A 21,834-nucleotide genomic window follows, 5' to 3' on the forward strand; every position below is an offset into this window, starting at 1 on the left:
TTAGTGTAGCACTCCACCAGCATGTGCGCCTTGTCCCGGCTAATTGCCAGGGGTTGATAAAATTGGATTAAAAAAAATACATTTCAACAATGTCAGGAATCTAGTTGCTTAGTATTACAATACAAAACATTTCCAGAACTCTGACTTGTAACTAGAAATAAAAAAAAAATGAGGAAGCAGATGCTGAAGTTCTGCAAACTCTGCCTTTTCTTAATGTTAATCCTGCCAGGCTCTTTGGCCCTGAGTCTGCATTGACAAGGCTGCTGTAGAGATTCGGGGTCTTTCCAGCACCTCCAATGCATTCTGTTGGTAAGGCCATGTTGGTGGGCAAAGGCATCATGGCCAGGTTTCACAGCAGGTGGGGAGACATGGGTTCCATAGCATATAATCCATCATGCCTTTGCCTGATGTTTTAACAGAGCACATTGCTTAAAGCCTTGTCAAAATTACCACACACATGTTAGCAAAGGATCTTACATGCGAGGGTATGAGGCACTATTGGAAGCTGAGGAGCAGGGCACATTTGGGTGGAGAGGAAGCTCACATCAATCCATCGAAGTTAAGTGAATTCCAGTTAGAAGTTTCAGAACCAGGTCAGGCAACATAGCTCAGATGGACTATTGTCTTACACATGTGAGGTTCCTGGATTCAGTCCCCAGGGTTTAAAAAAACGGCAACAAGAAGCTCACTAACACACAGGTGAAGTTTCACAACTGATATTAATATTCACTTTGCACTGCAGTGTACTCTCTACCTGCCTTACTCCATAGCATATGAACACCCTCTAGTCACCGTGCCTCCCAGCCCCACCCACTATGAAGGAAGGGGTTAAATGACGTCCACATCTGGTTAGAAATCAGTTGATTTTTTTTAAAAGCTTAACCATAAAGTTATATGTACTTATCATGGCCAACATGATATCTTGAAGTATATATGCTTGGTAGAAGGGTTAGGTTTTGCCAATTACCTCTCATAGTTACCATTTTGTGGCATGAATGCATATTTCAGGAAAACACTATATCATCAGTAAACATGATGTGCAGCACACCTCGTGTTCATTAATCCTACCTAACTGTGAGTGTGTGTCCTTTGGCTAACATCTCCTGACATCAGATTCTTAATCTGAAGCCTGATAATATGCGTCAGAAGACCCATGAACAAAAAAACTATAAGCAGAATGGCACACCAGCTTTTGAGGGAAAAGATCTAGGGCCTTTATTGAATTCTCCATTTCCAAACCAAAGAGACTATGAATCACAGAGTGACCCAACATTTAAATTCCATCTGACATTACCGTTGATGTTTTCTCCATGTTTACATATTTTGAATACTATTTTTACTTGATTAGAGAACTTTATTATATACCATATTTGGGGTTTGTAAAGATTTCAAGTTGGTAAAGCTGGCTGGACTCAGTGTGATATAAAAACTATGTTCCCTTCTGCAATTCCAAGGGCTTTCTATGAAAATGGTTTCTATGTCTGCACCCACAGCAGCAACAAAATACACACAAAAAATAACTTATTGTAATAGACCACTTATATGTCAGTGAAAGGAATTTTGAAATAGTGTGAAATTCAACATATTTGAGCTTTGTACTTAACACTTTTTTGTCATTCAGTGTTTTGCCTTTTGAGACAGGGTTTCTTTGTGTAACAGTTCTGGCTGTCCTAGAACTCACTTTGTAGACCAGGCTGGCCTTGAACTCACAGAGACCTGCCTGCCTGCCTATGCCTCCTCAATACTAGGGTTAAAGGACTGTGTCACTACCGCCCAGCATATTTAATACATTTTTTAAATAATTAGACCAGTGGTTTTCAACCTTCCTAGTGCTTCAACCCTTCAGTAAAGTTTCTCGTGTTGTGGCAACCCCAACCATAAAATTATTTTCTTCGCTACTCTGTAACTGTAATTTTGCTACTGCTATGAATTGTAATGTTAACATCTGAGAACCACTGAGTTACACAATTATAATTAGTTTTGTCAGTATAATATTCTGATGCTGATCTTGGTCTATTATTTTTAAAGTAGACCAAAGCTAGGCATGATGGCAAATGTCTGTAATCCTAGCACTCAGGAGGCAAAGGACAGTCTAGTCCATGTAGCAAGTTCTAGGCCAGCCAGGAATACATAGCTAGACCTTGTCTCAAACAAGCAAAAGAGTAGACTGGGAAGATATGGTGGAATCAGAGAAAATATACTTCCAAGATGCAGGTCGGTCAATATGTAAGTAATACAACTATAATAAATTCAGAACGATCAGATTACCCCTGCCTGCTAAACATCAACAATGCAAAAGACCTGTGTTCTCTCTCTCTCTCTCTCTCTCTCTCTCTCTCTCTCTCTCTCTCTCTCTCTCTCTCTCTCTCTCTCTCTCTCTCTCTCTCTCTCACACACACACACACACAGACACACACACAGACACACACACACACATACACACACACACACACACACACACACACACCTGTCAAACATCTACCTGGTGGATACTTTCAAGAGAGGATATTAGGAAGGACCTGCTAGTGTGAGCACACAGCACAGAGTTAGATGAATAATGACTTAGATGGTAATGACTTAGATGGGTTGAGAAATGGTACCTGGGGGCAAATACTCAGACACTGTCTGACCATTGCTTAGGCGCTGAGTCAGTGTGTTGGATCCTGTTTCCTGGCCAGGCTCGATGAGCAAGAGCTTGTCTCTCTGTTTCTGAATGCTTGACCATGAGGTACAAGAGAGATAGATACCACTCCTACAAAACCAAACAATGTGGCCCTGCAACTGTGGAGAGCTGTTTATTTTTATTTGAAAAGTGGCCCATGTTGGGCTGGAGGGATGGTTCAGTGTCAAAGAGCACTGCTGCTCTTCCAGGGGACCCAGAAGTGATTCTCAGCTTCCATTTATCTGTAATTCCAGCCCAGGGGGGATCCAATGACTGCTCTAGCCTCCAAGGGAACCAGGCATGCACCAGAAAGCAAAACATTCATACAGATAAAATAAATAATTTTAAGTGTTTTGTCTTGAGCCAAGTTTGGAGTCACAGGCTGATAAACCCATTTTCTAGGGAGGCTGAGGCAGGAGGAACACAGACTCTAGGCCTGCTGGGCTGCACCGTGGGCTTGAGGCTGGTTGCCTGAGCAACTGGGCAACACTCATACAAAAATAAATAAAAATGAGTCAAGATGGCCAAGAGGTCAAAGGAAACAGGCAAAATGAGTTGAGGCTAAGGTTCAGCAGCACAGTGTTTGTCTGGAATGTGTGGAGCTTGTGTTCTGTCCCCAGTGCTGGGAACAAACAACGAGGAAGAGCAGTGCTTGTCACAGCACTCTTGTTTAACGTCTTACAGAGAGCTGAATCTCAGCACTGGCTCTGTGACTGTGCAGCTCTTTGGCTTTTGCAAAGTGCCCTGCCACATACTTTGCATGTATCTTTGCCTCCAGAGAATTCAGAGAACTCATAAGTAAAAGCTGAAATAACACAACTACAAACAATATGAAACAATGGGATAAACCCAGGCAAGATACTCAGCAACAGAATATTACCTGTATGCAAGGAAACCCTGGCCTGGGCATGGAAGCACATACCTGCAATCCCTGCACTTGGGAGGTGGAACAAGGAGGATTCCAAGTTCAAGACCTGCTTGTGTTACAGAGTGAGGTCAAGCCTTGCCTGCATTATTTCACAAGACCCTCTCTCGCAAAATAAAAGATAAAGTATTGCAAAACCCGGAAGAGGGAAGATGAACTTTGGAAATTTCAAGCCAAGTGAAATAAGCCCGTCATAAAAGAACTACTGGGAAGGTTCCTACACATGAGATGCTGAGAGTTATCAGACGCATACACATGGCACAGCAGTGGTCATCATATTCCAGGAGAGGAAGGGAGGCTGGGAGTTAGTGTTTAACAGGCGCAGAGACTCGGTTTGAGAGAATGAACAAGTAAGTTCTAGAGATGGAGAGCAAACAAGGTTTGCACCACAGAATCAATGGGCTTACTACTGCGGAGTTGTACATTTAAACACAACTAAAAAGGGACTGGAACTGTGGCCCAGCTGGTAGCATACACCAAATGGCCTAGCATGCAGGAATCCCTGTGTCCACACTCAGCATCAGATACTTGTCCGGTGTGGTGGTGCACGCCCATAATCCCAGCACTTGTGAGGCAGTTGTAGGAAGATCAGAAGTTCAATGTCATTCTTAACTGTGTGAGGAGTCTGGAGATAGCCTGGACACATGAGAACCCTGCCTCAGAAAAGAAACTGTTAAAAAGAAAAAACCACAGTGGGTTTAAAAAGTTGTTGGATATAGTTCAATGGATAGAGTGTCAGGGCAGCGTACCAAAAGCCCTGGGTTCCATCCCCGCACCTTCCAAATCAGGGTAGTGGCACCCAGGCTTCGATCCCAGCCACTGCAGTGGTAAAATCAACAAGATGGGGAGTTCAAGGTGATCCCCAGCCTCAGCCAGCTCCTGGCCTACCTAGGGTGCATGAGACCCTGTCCTAAAAATAACCCACGTTTAGAAAGGGAGTGGGGAGTATGAAGATAGGAAGAGAAGGGAAGAAGGGAGGAAGGGGAGGGAGGGTGGTAAAAGCAGAGAGCGAAAGGAAACAATCAGGAGACAATAAGGAACAATGACTAGATGTGCCTTGATATGAGTGGAATATTTCTAAAGCTCCTGTCTTTTACTAGTCCATAATGAAATATTTATGGGTGAAACAATTTCCACCCGCTACTCCAGGATAACTGGACAGGAGCAACAAGGGACAAAAGGAGACAGGTGAGTTGACTAAATGTATAAAAAGAGAAACTAAGAGAATTTAGCCTTAAGCAATGACTCCTGCAAGTAGACTAGCCCTTCCTTCTGCTCGTTGCAGTTTCCATGTAAATCTACGAGCTGAAGGGTCTCACATGTGAAAAACTGGTCTGTTGAAGCAGCAGGTGACTAGGTCAGCCATGCTCTTTCAAGAATGAGTCTGAAGCAGGTAGGTCACAAAATTGCTGCCTCAGCAAAAATACATTTTTTTTTGTTTGTTTGTTTGTTTGGTTTTTTTTTGTTTTTTTCCAAGGCATTACCAGCTGGTGTCATTTATATTGAGCCTTCATTTAATTAAAAAAATAGATTATACTACTCTATTCTATTGCATAACTAGTGGAACCTTTGTGCTGTACCTATAACCGACATATTCAAAGTCCCATTTTACTGGTGGATTTCCAAGCATTATTGGGAAGGATATGACCCCCCAAAGGATTTCACATGCATTTGACAGGAATTCTCTGTTATTAGTGACAGTGGTTCCAAACTTCATTTGTGGTATGGAGTCCTCTGGTTACTTGGCCAGGTGAATCCTGGAGGCCATCCCCAGAGATGCTTTTTATTTGGTTTGGGTGTATGAAGCCTGTAAAGTGAAAAAAGAAAACGGTCATCAGAAAAGTGGTACAGTTCATGTGTCTCCCAACTCAATCCCTGGGACTGAAGTCCAAGAAAGAGCTAAAATCAGTGGGCCAGGGTACAATGATTGCAAGATTTCTCCATTGTTCTAAATGCTTTGAACTATTTCAATAGCAGCATTAATACTCCTGTGTGGCATACTTACCCCAGGTTATTTCTTAGGAGAATTTCTTTTTTAGAAGCTAAGATACAAGCTAAATTGGGCCAAGCAAGGCAAAGGATGTCAAGGTGACAGACAGCAAGCATCCAGGATAAAGTGAGTGACATACTTTTAAAATGTAACAAATTATAAAAATGTGAAATGCATTTCTTATTAATCAAATTTTTAACACGACAGTGCCAAAAAGGACATAAATTGCCTCAAAAATAACTCTGAGAAAACACACACAAAGATGTCTACATTTATTTCAGAGATGTGATTTCATCACCAGTCACTCTCATTGATGAATGAACGTGATGATTCATGCCTGAGAGTTCTACCTGTTCTGGTCCTCACAATCCATAGTACCACAAAGCTGTACAACTCACTGTTAGTCATTCAACAGGTGAGTAAATGTTGATTGGCCAATAGCAAGGCAGGAAGTACAGGTGGGGCTACCAGACTAGAGATTCTGGGAAGAGGAAGGCAGAGAGAGTCTTGGGGGTAGGGGAGACGCCATGTGGCTGCTGGGAAGATAGGATACCTGAGTATATTTTCTGGAAAGCCAAGACCATATGGAGATATATACATTAATAAAAATGGGTTAATAATTAAGATAGAGCTAGACAACAAGAAGCCTTAGCCATTGGTCAAACAATTTATAATTAATAGAAGTTTCTCTGTATTTGGGACTAATAGTTGTGGGATCAGTCAGGACAGAAACTCCTTCACACTCTCAGATGAAGAGCACCACCATAAATGGCTAGGTTTCCTATGAACTTCTCACAAATGATTGGCATTTGGTTGACTTGCTTAATTGTGACCAGTAACCCAGATGACATTGAAAATTAGATACAAATGAAGATTTTTTTAAAAAATCAGCAAGAAGAAAAAAATCTCATTGGGTTTGCAGGTAAAGGCACTTACTCTTAAGTGGCGGCCTCAGTTTAATCCCCAGAAACCACAGAGAAAAAGATAACCAATGCCCACAAGTTGTCTTGTGACTTCCACCCGTGTATGTACATATATATACATATATATATACATATATATATCATAAACACACAAACTTATAAATAAGAAGCCACTTCTCTAAGTTAGACTAGAAGTTGCCACACCCAATGACTCAACCCTTGATCCTCTTGGACTCTCCAATTTCCTCTGTCATTTCACTGGCTACGGATCTCCCTCATTTCTTGCCACTAGATTGCTTAAGTCATTCTGGGACATCACCTCCCCCTCTTGGCTGCAGGCTATGGGCTTGTATTCGGTGCAGGCTCTCAGAAGCCACCAGACTGGTGTCATCATTTAACACCCCCCATTTAAGCAACTCCCTCGATTCCTCCTGTTTAGTCTGGCTTGTTGGATGTTGTCTATAAAAACAGTTTGTCTTTTGTAATCACCATTAGAGCAGGCGTGTGACTAATCGGTCAGCCAGGTATCATTGCTATTGTCATCTGTGAAGTGAGTTACCACTTTGGCTTTGTGCTTCTGTCCCTCCATGCTCACTGATGTCTTCACCTGTATGTGTTCCCGGGTTGAGACTGTTGTATAAAATTCTGTTTGTTTTATTTCTACAAATATATTTTATATTCTCTCTCAAGAGTGGAAAAAAAAAGTCAAACCACTGGGAAACTTGAAAATGTTTCCAAAATGCTAGCACACTGTGTAGACGCCCAGGGTAGGGAAGCATTTGTTCTCTGTAAATAGAGAGTTATACCAAAGATACCCAACTTCAGGCCATCACTCATGGAGGGAATATTTTCAGTGAACCAGATATGGTTCATGTGTCTAATGTTGCAGAATATTTGTTTACACTATGTGGAGATGTGTCACTGTAATTGGCTTAATAAAGAGCTGAATGACCAATAGCTAGGCAGAAGAGAATAGGCAAGATTTCTACAGAGAAAGAGGAAGAGGAGGAGAAATCTAGGTTTTCAGATTTTGCCAGCAAGCTCAGAGCAAGTAAGATGTGCCACAATGAGGAGAGGTAACTGAGTCACTTGGCAGAATGTCGATCAATAAAATCAGATTAATTTATAAGAGCTAGTAAGACAAGCCTAGGCTAATGGCCAAAGTTTCATAGTTAGTAAGAAGTCTCTATGTCAATATTTGGGGGCTAGTGATCCAAAGACAGGCCAACGAGAAAGCTTGCTACACTCTGGCTCTTTAAACTAAAGCTTATTGAGGTGGGTCAGTGAAGTGGCTTGGGGGTAAGAGTGCTTGCTTCTTCCATGGCCTGCTAACCCAAGTTTAAGCCCCAGCTACCATGTTGGAAGGAGACAACCAACTATTGAAAGTTTTCCTATGACATCCTGTAATGTGTAGTCTTCCTGCCTGCCGCCTTCAATCCCCAAATAACACACAAAACACTATATTAATTATGAAGCCGTTGGCCGTTTGCTTGGTTTCTTATTGGCTAGCTTTAACTTGATTATTAACCCATAATTACTAATAGATATTAGTAACTTATCTTTTTGAGGACACACTCCTGAGTGCCCATTGCTCCTGGCAGATCACATGGTGAGAACTTTACTCACTACAATTACCAGAATCCTCCCAGACTCCTAGTCCCACCCATCTTGTTTCCCTTGGTCAACAGTGCTTTATTCAAACCAATCAGACACATATTTACAGAATGATGACTCCCAACAACCTCCTTGCATGCATACACAACAACAGCAATAATAATAATAAATAAAAAGTAAAACTTAGAGTTATTTTACATTTACAGAAAAATCACAAACAGTACGAAGTCTACATATATCCCATATCCATTTTTGGCTATTGTGTCTTACCTCAGCATGGTTTCTACATTACAATCAGTAGAATAACATGATAGGGTATCAATAACCATGTGCATTGATTGACAAACTTTGTGCTTACTTCTCTGGCTTTTGCCTACTGTCTTTTTTTCTGTTCTGGCATCCCTTCGAAGAGGATTAATCTTGACTGTCAATTTGATGAGATTTACAATCGCCATGGAAACAAATCTCTGGGCATATCTACTAGGGAATTTTGAGACTGGGTTAACAGGGCTGATGTCTTGAACTACATAAAAAACAGAGGGAGTGCTGAGTCCCAGTGTTCATCTCTCTCTGCTTCTCGACTGCCCATGCAATGTGCTGTCTCCTGCTCCTGCTGCTGTAACTCCCCCATAACTGACTGTACCTCAAGCTGAACAGAAGCAAACCCTTTCTTTCTAAAGTGGCTTTGCCCCAGGAACGCATGCAGTAAGTGACATACCATCCCAGATACATGTGGTCACCACGTCTCCTTAGGATCCTTCCAACTTTGAAAGATACTTCTTTCTTGCTTACTTCTTATGTTCTTGTACTTTACAAAGAATAACACATCACAGCCCAGGCTGCCATTGAACCCATACTCCTTCAGATGCAGCCATCAAGTGCTAGAGTTACAGGCATTGCCACCATGTCTAGCTTTAGGTTTGATTTCTTTTTGAAGGATTTCAAAGAGTTGCAAAGGATGCCCTTCAGTGGGATTTGTGTAGTGTTTCTCTCATCAGGGTGCAGTTAGTTAGTATTCCTGTAAGGAAGCCCCCAGAAGCAAGATGCCATTGTTTTCCCATCTTACTTAGGCTACCTTGCATCCTGTCACTGTTAGGTGACCTGTAGTCACTTGTCAAATATCTGTCCCCACAATTTCTTCTATTCTGCACTCTTGGGAAGGAAGTCACTCCATAGCCCACACTTAAGTTGGAAGGAGCTATCTATGCATACCTCATTGAGGTAGGGTGTTTATATAAAGTCTACAAAATTCCTGTTTATTTAGTCATTTACTTACAAAAGCATGGACTCAAAGTTTTTTTAATATGTTGAATTATTATCCATCACTTCTTCAGCTTCACAAACTTTCAATGTTTTGGCCTTTTGACAAAACTTCCTTGTGTTCAGAAGACTGGAAAGGAAGGGAAACCCTTCATTAGTCTCTCCTTCTTCATGATGTTCCATCCAACCTCTTCCCATACATTAGCTGCCCCAGTGCTAGAATCAGTCATGTCTCTAAGGATTCCTCAGTCGCTTCCTCAGGAAGCCCCAGAAGTCGTCTGGTTGCTAACTATGCAAAGTTGCTGAGTGTCCTCACCTTGGAACAAAATGAAAAAGGAAATTTGTATACACAAAGTAATATGCACGCATCTCAACTAATATTTGTATATGTAGTTTTTCACATTCATATTAAGTTAACATATTTTCATAGAGATATGGTCATCCTTCCATCACCACCTCCACCATGCTAGGTACCTTCCTTCATTCCCAGTGAGATACCTGGCTCTCACTCTCCACTATCTGTTTAGTGATCAATTCTAGGACCTACACTAGCAATATGAAAATTCTTGTTGGTGGATAGAAGGCAGTTTTATCAACTGTAGTCATTCCATGATGTCTCAAAGACATTATTTTGTATGACCATAGGTCAGGTATCATTGGCTAATTCTGTTACCCATGGAGAAAGGGAGATAAGAAATGAGACCCAGTGTTCTCCACCAAGCATGCCCTACAGTGGAAGGCTTGGGAGAGAAAAATGCAGTGTGTCTGTTTTGAATATTACCTCAGTAGAAATATCATTTCTATGAAAATTTTGTCTCATGTAGCAGACTTTCTTTTGGGCCATCAACCAGCTCCCAAATCATGACACAAAGAGTTGTTATTAGTTATGAATGCTTGGCCTTTGCCCACCAGACCTGCCTATCCCTCTACTACCTATTGGCCATTCAGTTTTTTATTAGATCAATCAGGTGCCTTAGGCAGGTAAGGTCAAACAGCAATACATCTTTACATAATTAAACAAATGCAGCATAAACAAATGTAATACATCCTTAATAATTAAACAAATGCAGCATAAACAAAAATAACACACTTTACACAGTTAAACAAATGCAGCATAAGCAATGCAACACACCTTTACATAAAGTCATATTCTACAACATAAACAAATTTAACACGTCTTTACATAGTGAAACAAATGCAGCATAAGCAATGCAACACATCTTTACATGATTCAAGTAATATTCCACAACAGCCTCAGTCTTTTTTTCTTCCCGAGAAAGAAGTCTTTTCCACAATGCTCATTTCCTTCCCTCCCCACTAGACCCAATAGGGCATCATCCACCTTCATAGAGCCAAGGGGAGAAACCTCAGTAAGTTCACCATGAGATAGAAGACTGGAGGACACAGCAGGAAGGAGGCAGCACATAGCTGCTGGCAGACTTAAGGCATCAATAAAAGAGGAAGAAAGAACCATGGGAGATGAGTGGGCTGTTACTGCCCATCCCTTTCAAAGTAAACGACTTCACTAAACTATGCCCCTGATTATTAAATCCACTGTCTTTTACAAATCACCTCACAGGGACAGCTCTGCCTATAGTGGACCCGCCCAGCATCCCAGACTCTCTGGACTCTGCCCACATTGCAGTCTTGGCCCCTCTATGCCCTCGGCTTGAGATTGAGCTTCAGATTGAGTATTGACCCCCTACACCCTTTGCGTGAGGAGAACACCAGGAGAGGCTGGATCATCCAGAGTTGCCAACATCGGGGGAAAAAAAAGCAATGAAATCTTGAAATTCGCAGGCAAATGGATGGAACTAGAAGAAACCATCCTGAGTGAGGTGACCCAGTCACAAAAAGACAAACATGGTATGTACTCATGCATATATGGATATAAGACATAGAGCAAAGGAATACCAGCCCACAATCCACACCACCAGAGAAACTAGGAAACAAGGAGGACCCTAAGAGAAAAATTCATAGTCCCCCGAAGAAGGGGAAAGGGCAAGTTGGGAGCAAGGGGGAGGCAGGAAAAAGAGAAGGAGAGAAGAGAGGGAAGGTGGACATGAAGGATCAGGACTGAGTCAGGGGAGGAATAGAGGAGAGCAAGAAAAGAGATAGCATAATAGAGGGAGCCGGTATAGTTTTAAAGAGAAATCTGGCACTAGGGAAATGTTCAGAGATCCACAAAGATGACCCCAACTAAGAATCTAGGAAGTAGTGGAGAGGCTGTCTTTGATGTCCTTCCATTATAATGAGACTGATGACTATCTTAACTACACATTCTAGAGCTTTCATCCAGTAGCTGATGGAAGCAGAAACAGACACCCACAGCTAAGCACTGAGCCATACTCCTGGAATCCAATTGTAGAGAGGGAGGAGGGATGAGCAAAGGAGTCAAGACCGTGCTGGAGAAATCTACAGAACCAGCTGACCTGACCTAGTGAGAGCACGGACCCCTGTCGTAAAACTGGGTAACCAGCATTGGACCAAACCAAACCCTCTGAATGTGGGAGCCAGTTAGGAGGCCTTGGCAGTCTATGGGACCTCTAACAGTGGAACCAGTATTTATTCCTAGTACACAAATAGACTTTGGGAGCCCATTCCCTTTGGGGTGATGCTATTTTACCCAAGATACATGGAGGAGGACCTAAGCCCTTCCCCAAATGATGTGACAGATTTTGCTGATTCCCCCATGGAAAGCCTCAAAGTCCTTGGGGTGGGGGTGGGGGTTGGTTGGGGAGGTTGGTAAGGGGCATGGGAGGATGGGAGGGAGAAGAAACAGGGGATTTACATGTAAAATTACTGTAAATTATTAAATAAAAAGTATATTAAAGAAAATCAACTCACATACACTCTCTTACACACTCATACATACTCTCTTACACACTCACAGACATGCACACACTCACACTCTTACACTCACACAGTCTCTCTTACACATGCACACACACTAACACACTCTCAAACACTCATATACTCACATTCTTACACATTCACACACTATTACACATACACACACATCTTCTCTTTGAGGGTTTTGATGTTACTCTGGGTTGGGGATAAAGGTTATGGTTTATAGAAAGAGTGGGAATGGAGGACAGCAGCTGATAGGATCTAGGTGTCCCGTTCAAACGGTTACCTAGCAACAGTTTCAGATCAAAGCAGAAGCTCCGAAGTCTGACTGAGCTTCATGCTTACCCTGCTAAGTACCTCACTTGTATGGTTTTAATCAGAACTACCTTTGGAGTTATAGGAGCTGACATTCAACTGACTGACTCTCATCTCATTGTCTGACAAGCTGATTGAAGTGCATTTATAGGAAACCACTCAGGTTATGAGGGAGAAATCTGACCATATTTAGAGCCAAAACAAGTAACTTTCAAAGTTCCTAGATGCTGGAACATAGCAACAATGTAATTCACAAGTAGATATATATGTTTTAAAACCACTTTTAAGTAAGAAGATTAGCAGTTTGCTTAAAATCACAGAATGAATCAGAAAAGTTGAAGTAGGTGTTAAAGAAAATAATTTCACTGCAGTTAAATATTACTCGAAGAGAACTCTTGCTGACTCCCAAGTTCTCAATTCTTTGTTTGCTTCCAGGAAACTAAAGCAAATGTCTATAAAAGGATAAAATCAGGAGCCACTGCGGCTGAGATGTGTGGTGTTTACACTCTGTCTTTAAAACACACCTTTCTTTTATTAAGCCTTTCTCCCTATGTACACCCATTTTATGCCCATATTTCAAAAATAGAACAAATATTTCATTTGTTTGATTTTTTTGTAGCAGATTTGAGCTGGAACCAAATCTGAAAGAAAGCCTCTTGAACAACTTAAAGTCCTATCATCCAGGCTGTGTTAGGAATAGAATTCCACACAAAAAAAATCAAGTTCAGGGATCTTAAGCAGATACATATAGACCAAATTCCACAGCATAAATCTGAATAATACCTAGTTGTGTAAACAGACCAAGAGTCTATCAATAGGTACTAGGATAAACAAACATATGCATACATATATGCACGCATACATACATACATACATACACACACACACATAAATTATAGAATATTGTTTAGCCTTAAAACAGGAGGGAATTTGACACATGCCACAGCATGAAAGAACCTTGAAGATATTATGATGTGTGAAGCTGTGACTGCCGGAGGCTGAAGGAAGGGGGCATGGGGAAATGTCTAACGGTCGCAGAGTTTTGATTGACAGTGATGGCTGCACCCAAGGTGAACAGACAATGACAAATCAGCTGGATGTGGTTAAACCAGTAAATTTTATGTGTGCAGAGTTTACTACAGTCAAAGAAATCCAATGTGCTCACTTGGTCCACACAAAAATGTTCCTTAACCTATAATGTTCTGAATTATGTCTTACAGGGAAAGAAAGATCTGCCATGGCTGTTACAGTGCCCATTGCAGAATGGACCACAGTGTGAAAGGAGCAAAATGGCTGCCTCATTCTTGCTAAGAATTCTTATAGTTAAGTTACAACTTTCTTTTGAAGTTAAATAATTTTTGGAGGGAGAAGGAGCTGACAATATATAACCCAATAATGTCCATTGCATTGTTTCTAGCTAAAGTTATTTTTATGGGTAGATATTTCCTCAGTTCACTGTAGTTACTAATGGGAAAGACTTGAAACTATATTTTATTCTTACTTCCCCAAAGCACAATTTTCATAAACCATTCATGGTTTTATAATAGACCTAAGCCGGGCAGTTTGTGGCACACACCTTTAATCCCAGGACTCAGAAGGCACAGGCAGGTAGATCTCTATGAGTCTGAGACCAGCCTGGTCTATAAAAGCTGGTTCTAGGACAGCCTCTAAAGACAGAGAAACCCTTTCTCAAAAAACAAACAAACAAAAAACCCTATAAAACTAAACATTCACATTTTTCTCTTTACCTGGTAAATTATATAAACATGTTACCATTATTATACAGGGCCATGGGTTGACCCCATTTAACTCTTTCTCATTGTCTTAGAATTTTGATTGCTGTGAAGAAACACCATGACCATGTTAATTCTTATAAAGGAAAACATTTAATTGGGGTTTGCTTACAGTTTCAGAGATTTAGCCAATTATCATGGTACGAAGCATGGTGTCATGCAGACAGACATGGTGTTGGAGAGGTAACTCAGAGTTCTACATCTAGATCAGCAAGCAACAGGAAGGGAAAGTTGTACTAGTTCTGGCTTGAGCATCTGAGTCCTCAAAGCCCACCCCCAGTGACACATTTCTTCTAACAAGCCCACACCTCCTAGTACCACCATTCCCTATGTGCTTACAGGGTCCATTTTCTTTCAAACCACTACAGTCACCAACTCTTTCAGCCTTCCTTTCTAGCCTGTCTCCATTCCTTTTTGTCACCCAAACCCAGAAACACTTTCTTCCAGGGATTCCCAGTGACCACATAGGGTTTTTACTCAGATCAGGGCCTTACTCAGCCATCATCAGAGAAGTTTCTTCTTGCAGTAGATGGGAACCAACACAGAGACCCATAGCTGAACAATTTGCAGAGACTGAGATACTGTGGGGCATTCAGTCCTAAATGGAATGTCTTTCTGAAACCCCTTCCCTTAGTGACCTATGCAGAAGAGGCAAAAAGAGCCAGAGGTGATAGATGACTCCAAGGAAACAGTGTCTTCCAGACACAACAGTGTAGAGGAAAAATTAGTAGAATTATTGTATCTAGTGCTGTGGCATAACCCTTTTGCACACTGTGACGATGTGTTGAGAGAAAGCTAGGAAGGAGAAGGGCAGAGCCACCAGCCAGATGCAGAGAAAGCAGGGCATGTAGAAGACGAGGTAACAAACCATGAGCCACGTGGCAGCGTGCAAATTAATAAATAGGAATTAATTTAAGCAGTAAGAGCTAGTTAGTAACAAGCCTAAGCTATTGGCTGAGCATTTGTAACTAATAACAGTCTCTATGTTGTTTATTGGGGAGCTTACAGTCCTGATCAAAAATAAAAAACGGTCTACAATCTAGGGTAAACATTAGAATGAAAGAGTTGTTTTTCCACAGTATCCAGGGCAAATATCAGAATGAATAGCTGTTTTATAGAAATATTTAGACCTTGAAGAAATCACCAGAAAACAGTGATTGTTTTGTTATCTATTGAGTGTTTCTGAAGGAGCTTTACAGCCTCTGCATGACTTTAGTCAAAAAACTATCCTGGCATACCTGTATACCTTGAATTATTGTACATTGCAAACAGTACAAATTAGGACTAAAGTGGCAGGGGTGTGGTGCTTTCCTTCAGAAAACATATGGATTATATCAGGGCTTTGGTATGAGGACCTTGTTTTACCCAAACAGGACCTTTTTTGTAACAATCGATGAATATGCCTTCGTGTGGCTCTTTAAGATTTAGTTCACAGGAACTGTTCCTCCCTGCTGCCAAAGAGCCTAAAATTCATCTTGGAGAGACCCTGTTTATTTGACCTCCCCGTGCACACAGAACATCCAACACAACAGGACTGATGTACATATGAACTCACAGAGCCTGCAGCAGCAAGCATAGGTTCAAGTTAGACAGAGTGCTAGCACTGGGAGGGAGAAGTAGACATGGACTCGCTCCGCTAGACAAGCTATCTCCAATTGATATCCACTTGTAAAAGAAAAATTAGTTTTCTCCAACAGAGTCTTACTGGGCATATAAACCATACTTCAGGGTAGGCCCCAGGTCCAGTTCAATACAAAACAAATCCAATGGTATTTTTATCTACTTTTCCTCTCATTTTGCTTTGTTTGGGCATTTTTTTTTTTTGTCTTAATGATTGTCTTACTTAGTGTTTTCACTGCTGTGAAAAGACACCATGACCACAGCAACTCTTACAAAAAAAAAAGCTATTTAATTGGAGTGGCTCACTTACAGTTGCAGAGGTTCAGTTATCATGGTGAGGAGCATTGCAGCATGCAGGCAGATGTGGTGCTGGCTACATCTTGACTTCCAAGAAACAGGAAGTTGACTGAGATACTGGATGGTATCCTGAGCATAGGAAACTTTACAACCCACCCCCACAGTGACCCATTTCCTCCAACAAGGCCACACCCACTCTAACAAAGCCTCATCTTCTAATAATGCCACTCCCTATGAGATTGTGTGGGCCAATTACATTCAAACTATCATAATAATCTTTTGCTTATACATTTTGGTTTCCATTTTTGTGTTTTTGTGTGGTAGAGGGTTGTGTGTATTTCTCGATTTTCCCCCCCCAGGTTTTGTTTTTGTTTATCTTTTAAAGAAAGAGAGAAAGAAAGGATGTGGCGTTGGTGGGAGAGGTAGAAGAATCTAAGAGGAGTTTGAGAAGGAAAATTGTCATCAAAATATGCCGCATGAAAAAAATTCCAATAAAAACTAAGAAACTTTTTTAAAAAAGAATTACTCCTTCTTTTGATATATGTATATATATGTTTATTTTTCTGACTGAAAATCAACTGTATAAATTATTTTAAAAATGAAGAAATTCATGGAGGTCAAAAATATCCTATGAGGCATGCTGCAATGCCTTTCAGTGGTCTGTCCCAGCAGTGTGGTAGACCAGATGTCTTCTTCCACAGTGCCACGCTCATTAGAGCTGTCTGTTTTGATGGTTCCTACAGGTCAGACCCCAGGCTTCTCTGAGCTTCTCCATCCACCAACTTCCTTGCCTTTGGGTGGTGTTCAGTTAATTGCCCTGCTTCAGGAGCCTTCAGAAGGACTCACTTTCAGGGAGAGAATTCAGTGTTTTCTTTTAGCACCATTTAAAATCACATCTTGAAAGATTGATACTAATATAAACTGTTTATTTGGGAGGCAATCCCAAGAAAAGATGGTAAGCAACTGAGAAGGCAAAAGAGAATAGAGAAGCCAAGGAAGGGGGTTGAGGATTACCAAGCAGCTTTCCTTAGAGACAGCTGGAGTTTGATGTCTGGGGAAATCTCAGGAGGTGAAAGAGTACATTGTTTCATTTGAAGATGGGATTTGGGGGGTTTTATTGGCAATTCCAGTCCTTGACTAAGGCCTTCTCCAGAATGAGTGTATGAAAATGCCAGCAGTGAGAGGCTGCAGGAGGAACTGCATATTGAGTCAGGAAAGAGCACAGAAAGCATAACAATGGTGTTCTGAACCCTGGCCTGTTTCCACTCAAGTCTCTAAAGGAGCTGCTAGAAGGCTAGTTCTCATGTAGTAGCATGGGCCATCTGGGGGTGGGGCTTAATGCCAGAGTCTTTCAAAGAATGAAAAGGAGATTGTGAGTATCCACAGCTTCCTTTTTCACAATAAAGCTTGCTCTGGCAAGAAAGGGCTGGAGCATAGAGATAGCTTATTAGAATAGTGTTAAACTGGGGTTCTTGAAAGTTTTCTCCATCTATAAGACCTGATATAAGCTGGGCGTTGGTGGCTCATGCCTTTAATCCCAGCACTCGGGAGGCAGAGGCAGGTGGATCACTGTGAGTTCGAGACCAGTCTGGTCTACCGAGCAAGTTCCAGGACAGCCTCCAAAGCCACAGAGAAACCCTGTCTCGAAACCCCCCCCCAAAAAAACAAAAAAAGACCTGATATAGTTCTTCACCTGCTGTGTGTGTGTGTGTGTGTATTTAGTGAGACAGGGCCTTGTTTTGTAGTATGGCCTAAACTCAAGATCCTTCTGCCTCAACTTTCTTAGTTCTGGGATTATAGGTGTGTACCACCACACTTGGTTGACTAAGACAGACAGAGAGACAGACAGACACACACACACACACACACACACACACACACACAGTGTGTCTTCAATCATCCAGTCATCTGAATATTCTTTCTAGCTGTCAACCTCTCTGTTCTTAGTTGTAGCCAGAGGCATTCCTTCAAAGATCAGCTCTGCACAAGGAGAGGCAGGATTTTCCGCAGCATGAACATCTATGTTGACAAGAAGACACATGGTTCTGCTTTGTGTTCCAGGAGGTTCAGCATTAGAGATATTCAAATCAGCATTCTTATGGCAGAAAACTTTTGTCCTAGAAGAGGCATTGAGATTCAGTTAGAACGACAAGAAACAGCAAAATATTGAGAACAACTGGTTTTTCACATTACCATGGGTACAGGTTGAGTCTTATTACACCTACCTATTGGGTCACTCTGACTACTACAGGGGACTGTTCTGAAATCTTCCTAAAATTCCCACCAGAGACTCGTGGCATTGCTTTTCAGAGAAGAACTCTTTAATGGCTACTCAAGAGAATGCCACCCAAGTCAGAGTGAGGACAAGATCCTTTGGGTCTGAGACATTGTTGGAATTGGTAACAAAAGTGCTTATTTGGCCACATCTGGTAGTCTTCTCCATGGAGGAATATAGACCCCAATGTGATTCCTATGAAACTACACAAATCAAAGTGAATCCATGTCATAAATAACCCCAAGATTCTGATATTTAATAAGAAAAGTGAAGGACATAGTTTTTATGATTAAGATAACTTGTCTTGGAAATACTCAGCGATTAGGAATTCCACAAAAAAAAAAAACCCATAGGCAGATGTATGCATATAGCTAAACACTTGTTTTAATGGAGCAACTATCTTACAACTTACATTTCTAAGCCTGATTACTTTGCCTATGGTTTTAAATCATTGTGGTCAATGTGATGAATATTTCATGACCTGAGACACAGTAAATGGAGATAGGTGCTTTAATTTCACAGGGATGTTGTGAAAACAAGTGAGATAATATAATATAAAAACAATCTCCAGGCTCTATAGTATGCAATTATGAAGCATATTCACTTGCATGCTTCTTGAATGTCTCATGTATTTTTTGTAGTGACTATGTATTATTCTAATTGAATTGATACCTGTTTAATCATTGCCAAATTGTTCTTCATTCTTGTTTTCTGCTATCTAAATAAAGCTATTTATAAACATCTCTGCATGACTAGCATTTTTTCCCTTTTGAAATGCTTCCTCTGGATGAATTCCTGGAAGTGCAATAAATGGGTCTAAATAGAGTTGAGGTATTCTTGTTTAAATGATGAATGCCTTCTTAGCTTACCCAAACAACTAGTTAATCATGATATGCCACAATTCAGACGAATTAGGAAGCTAATTGTAATTGTGGTGGTGTTAGCAAGTCAGCATATATAAAACCAGTTAATTTTCAAGACAGGAAGTACAGACAATAGAAAAGCCCAGTTAAGATTTGATTTGCCAGTTTAACTTTGCTACTAACTGGCTGCATTACCAGACCTAATCCAATTTACTTAACTCACTTTGGCCCCAGTTTCATCCCCTACTAAGTGGAGTCCAAAGTCTTTTCCAGGTCACACACTGGTTCCATAGGGAACAAAGATCCTCCTCCTCCAGGTAAGTCACCTGAGGACAAATGACTAAGAGAATTCACCTCTGAGTAACCCTCTCAGGGCAAAGAGCTTCCAATTCCAGTCATTATATTATGCTATCATAACACCTTGGTGTGGATGCTGAGGGCGGTGGTGTGGAGGAAGAGAGAGTCCCCACTCTTCACACATCAATAGTTAAAACAAAACAAAAGAAGGCTGCAAATCTCACCGTGCTCTTTTAAGTGTGGGAGAACAGGAATCAGGCCACCCTGGCCTCATGGTCCAGGGAGGCTGCCAGGAAGCCTGAGGAGCCTCTCTGGATGCTGAGTCAGCACTCTTGGCAGTTCTCAGAACAAGCAGGGAGGGCAAGGCAGTGAGTTAGTGCTGAGAACCAGGATACAGCAGGACTGTGAGTTGAATTAATCCCTGCGTGTCACCATCAGCAATTTCAGAAACGGCCATAGGATTTCAGAAAGAGCAAGCAAATCAAACAACAAGTAAGCAATAACCTCCCACCACACCCACACACTAACTTTATTCAAAATTTATTCATTTTAGAGACAGTAACACTAAAAAAAATATAAAAGGCCAGGTTGTAGCTCAGTGGTAGAGATTTTGCCTAGCATATAAAAAGCCTGGTATTCCATTTCCAGCACTGCAGAAATTAACTACATGAATAAATCATCATGTTTATACTTTCTTAGATTCAATATAAACTATTCCTTAGATTCAATTATGGATTTTCTTGTCTTCTTATTTCTTCTCTATTTCTCTGGCAGGGGTGCTGAATCTAAGGCCCCAGACTAGATGTCAGCTACAAAGAGAAGAACATGAATGATGAAGGCTAAGTACCACCAAACTCAGAGTCTCTGGATTTTCCCGACCATCCACAGCCTCCCTTCCCTGAAGGCCTCAGAACTCTAGTTCTGGACCAATGCCTGGCTGGAGATGAAGCCTCTCATCACCCTGTCTGTTTACCACTGCTCTATGATCCTTTAAACCCTAGTGGCTCCTTAGATTTGCCCCGGTCTGGCTTGCATTTTGCACCATGGGAAATCACTTTCTGTGAGCTGTCGTGGACTTTTCCCTGGCTCTGTACCCAGAAGATTCTTGCTCCTGCTTCTTTGTCTAGTAAATGCCTGCATCTGCCGCCTTTAAAGTCTTAGCTAGAATATCTCTTCTAGAGTTCCTTTAACACAAAGACAGTTATAAACCAGCAAGAACTGTGTGCTTCGGAGCCAAACATTTTATGTTGATTTGCATATTTCAAGCATTCCACCAGAATTTAGTAAATAAATGTTTTGATACACACTGAATGCACAGTAGATGTGTGTGCTAATAATCACACCAGCTCCTCTTTGGTACAGGGTAAGTGAGGAAGGTAAATGATAAAAGAACATTTAAAGCACTCGAGGGAACTTGTATTCAGCCATATTCGTACTTAAAGTTGCTTGATGGAACTTCATACTAGAGCAGTGGTTCTCAACCTTCCTAATGCTGCATCTCTTTAACACAGGCCCTCATGTTGTGGGGACTCCCAACCATAGAATCATTTTCGTTGCTACTTTGTAACTATAATGTTGCTAGTATTATACTGTGCTTTCTGAAGGTCTTTTGGGGGTCATGACCCAAAGTTGAGAAGCACTGCTCTAGAAACAAGGCAAAAGGAGACCAGATGGTCTAAGATCCTTTCCTTTCCAAGTATCTAGATGAATCTAAAAGTCCTTCAACACCCCACTCCTAGCACAGCCCATGACTTTTTCTTACACTTCTTTCTTTTTACATTATTTTTTTAATTGAATTGATGTATTGTGTATGAGGGAGGGGGTGTGCATGTGTGTGGAAGTCAGAGGACAGCTTGTAAGAGCCATTTCTCTCTTTCCATCACATGGTGCCTGGGAATTGAACTCAGGCACCTTACCCACCAAGCCATCTCACTGGTCATCTCTTACACGTCTCTAGCATCAGAGAACTCATTTAAGTTAATAAATTCCTCTTAAACAAATCATGTTACTTCTTAAAGTCCAGGCCTCACTAACCCCTTAGCACACGTTATTTTAAGTGTAAATCCCTCTCCAGAAGGACTTGCTCACGGAAAATTATGAACTCTGGATCAACAACTGTGGAGCCTCCGTGGTGCAGAACTAAGCCC

The 21,834-nt window shown here is 41.3% G+C and overlaps 1 long non-coding RNA gene across 1 annotated transcript in view; it reads left to right on the forward strand.

Moving 5' to 3' along the window:
• Positions 1-20,989, forward strand: part of LOC121134101 — a 34,764-nt gene extending 13,775 nt beyond the window's left edge. The window contains exons 2-5 of the long non-coding RNA XR_005871127.1: positions 5,859-5,992; positions 10,954-11,240; positions 13,763-13,864; positions 20,462-20,989. This is a non-coding gene — a long non-coding RNA (uncharacterized LOC121134101). The remainder of the gene's footprint in view (positions 1-5,858; positions 5,993-10,953; positions 11,241-13,762; positions 13,865-20,461) is intronic.
• The last annotated feature ends 845 nt before the right edge of the window (positions 20,990-21,834 follow it).

The sequence above is a fragment of the Mesocricetus auratus genome, unplaced genomic scaffold, assembly GCF_017639785.1.
Source record: "Mesocricetus auratus isolate SY011 unplaced genomic scaffold, BCM_Maur_2.0 Super-Scaffold_100026, whole genome shotgun sequence".
NCBI lineage: Eukaryota > Metazoa > Chordata > Mammalia > Rodentia > Cricetidae > Mesocricetus > Mesocricetus auratus.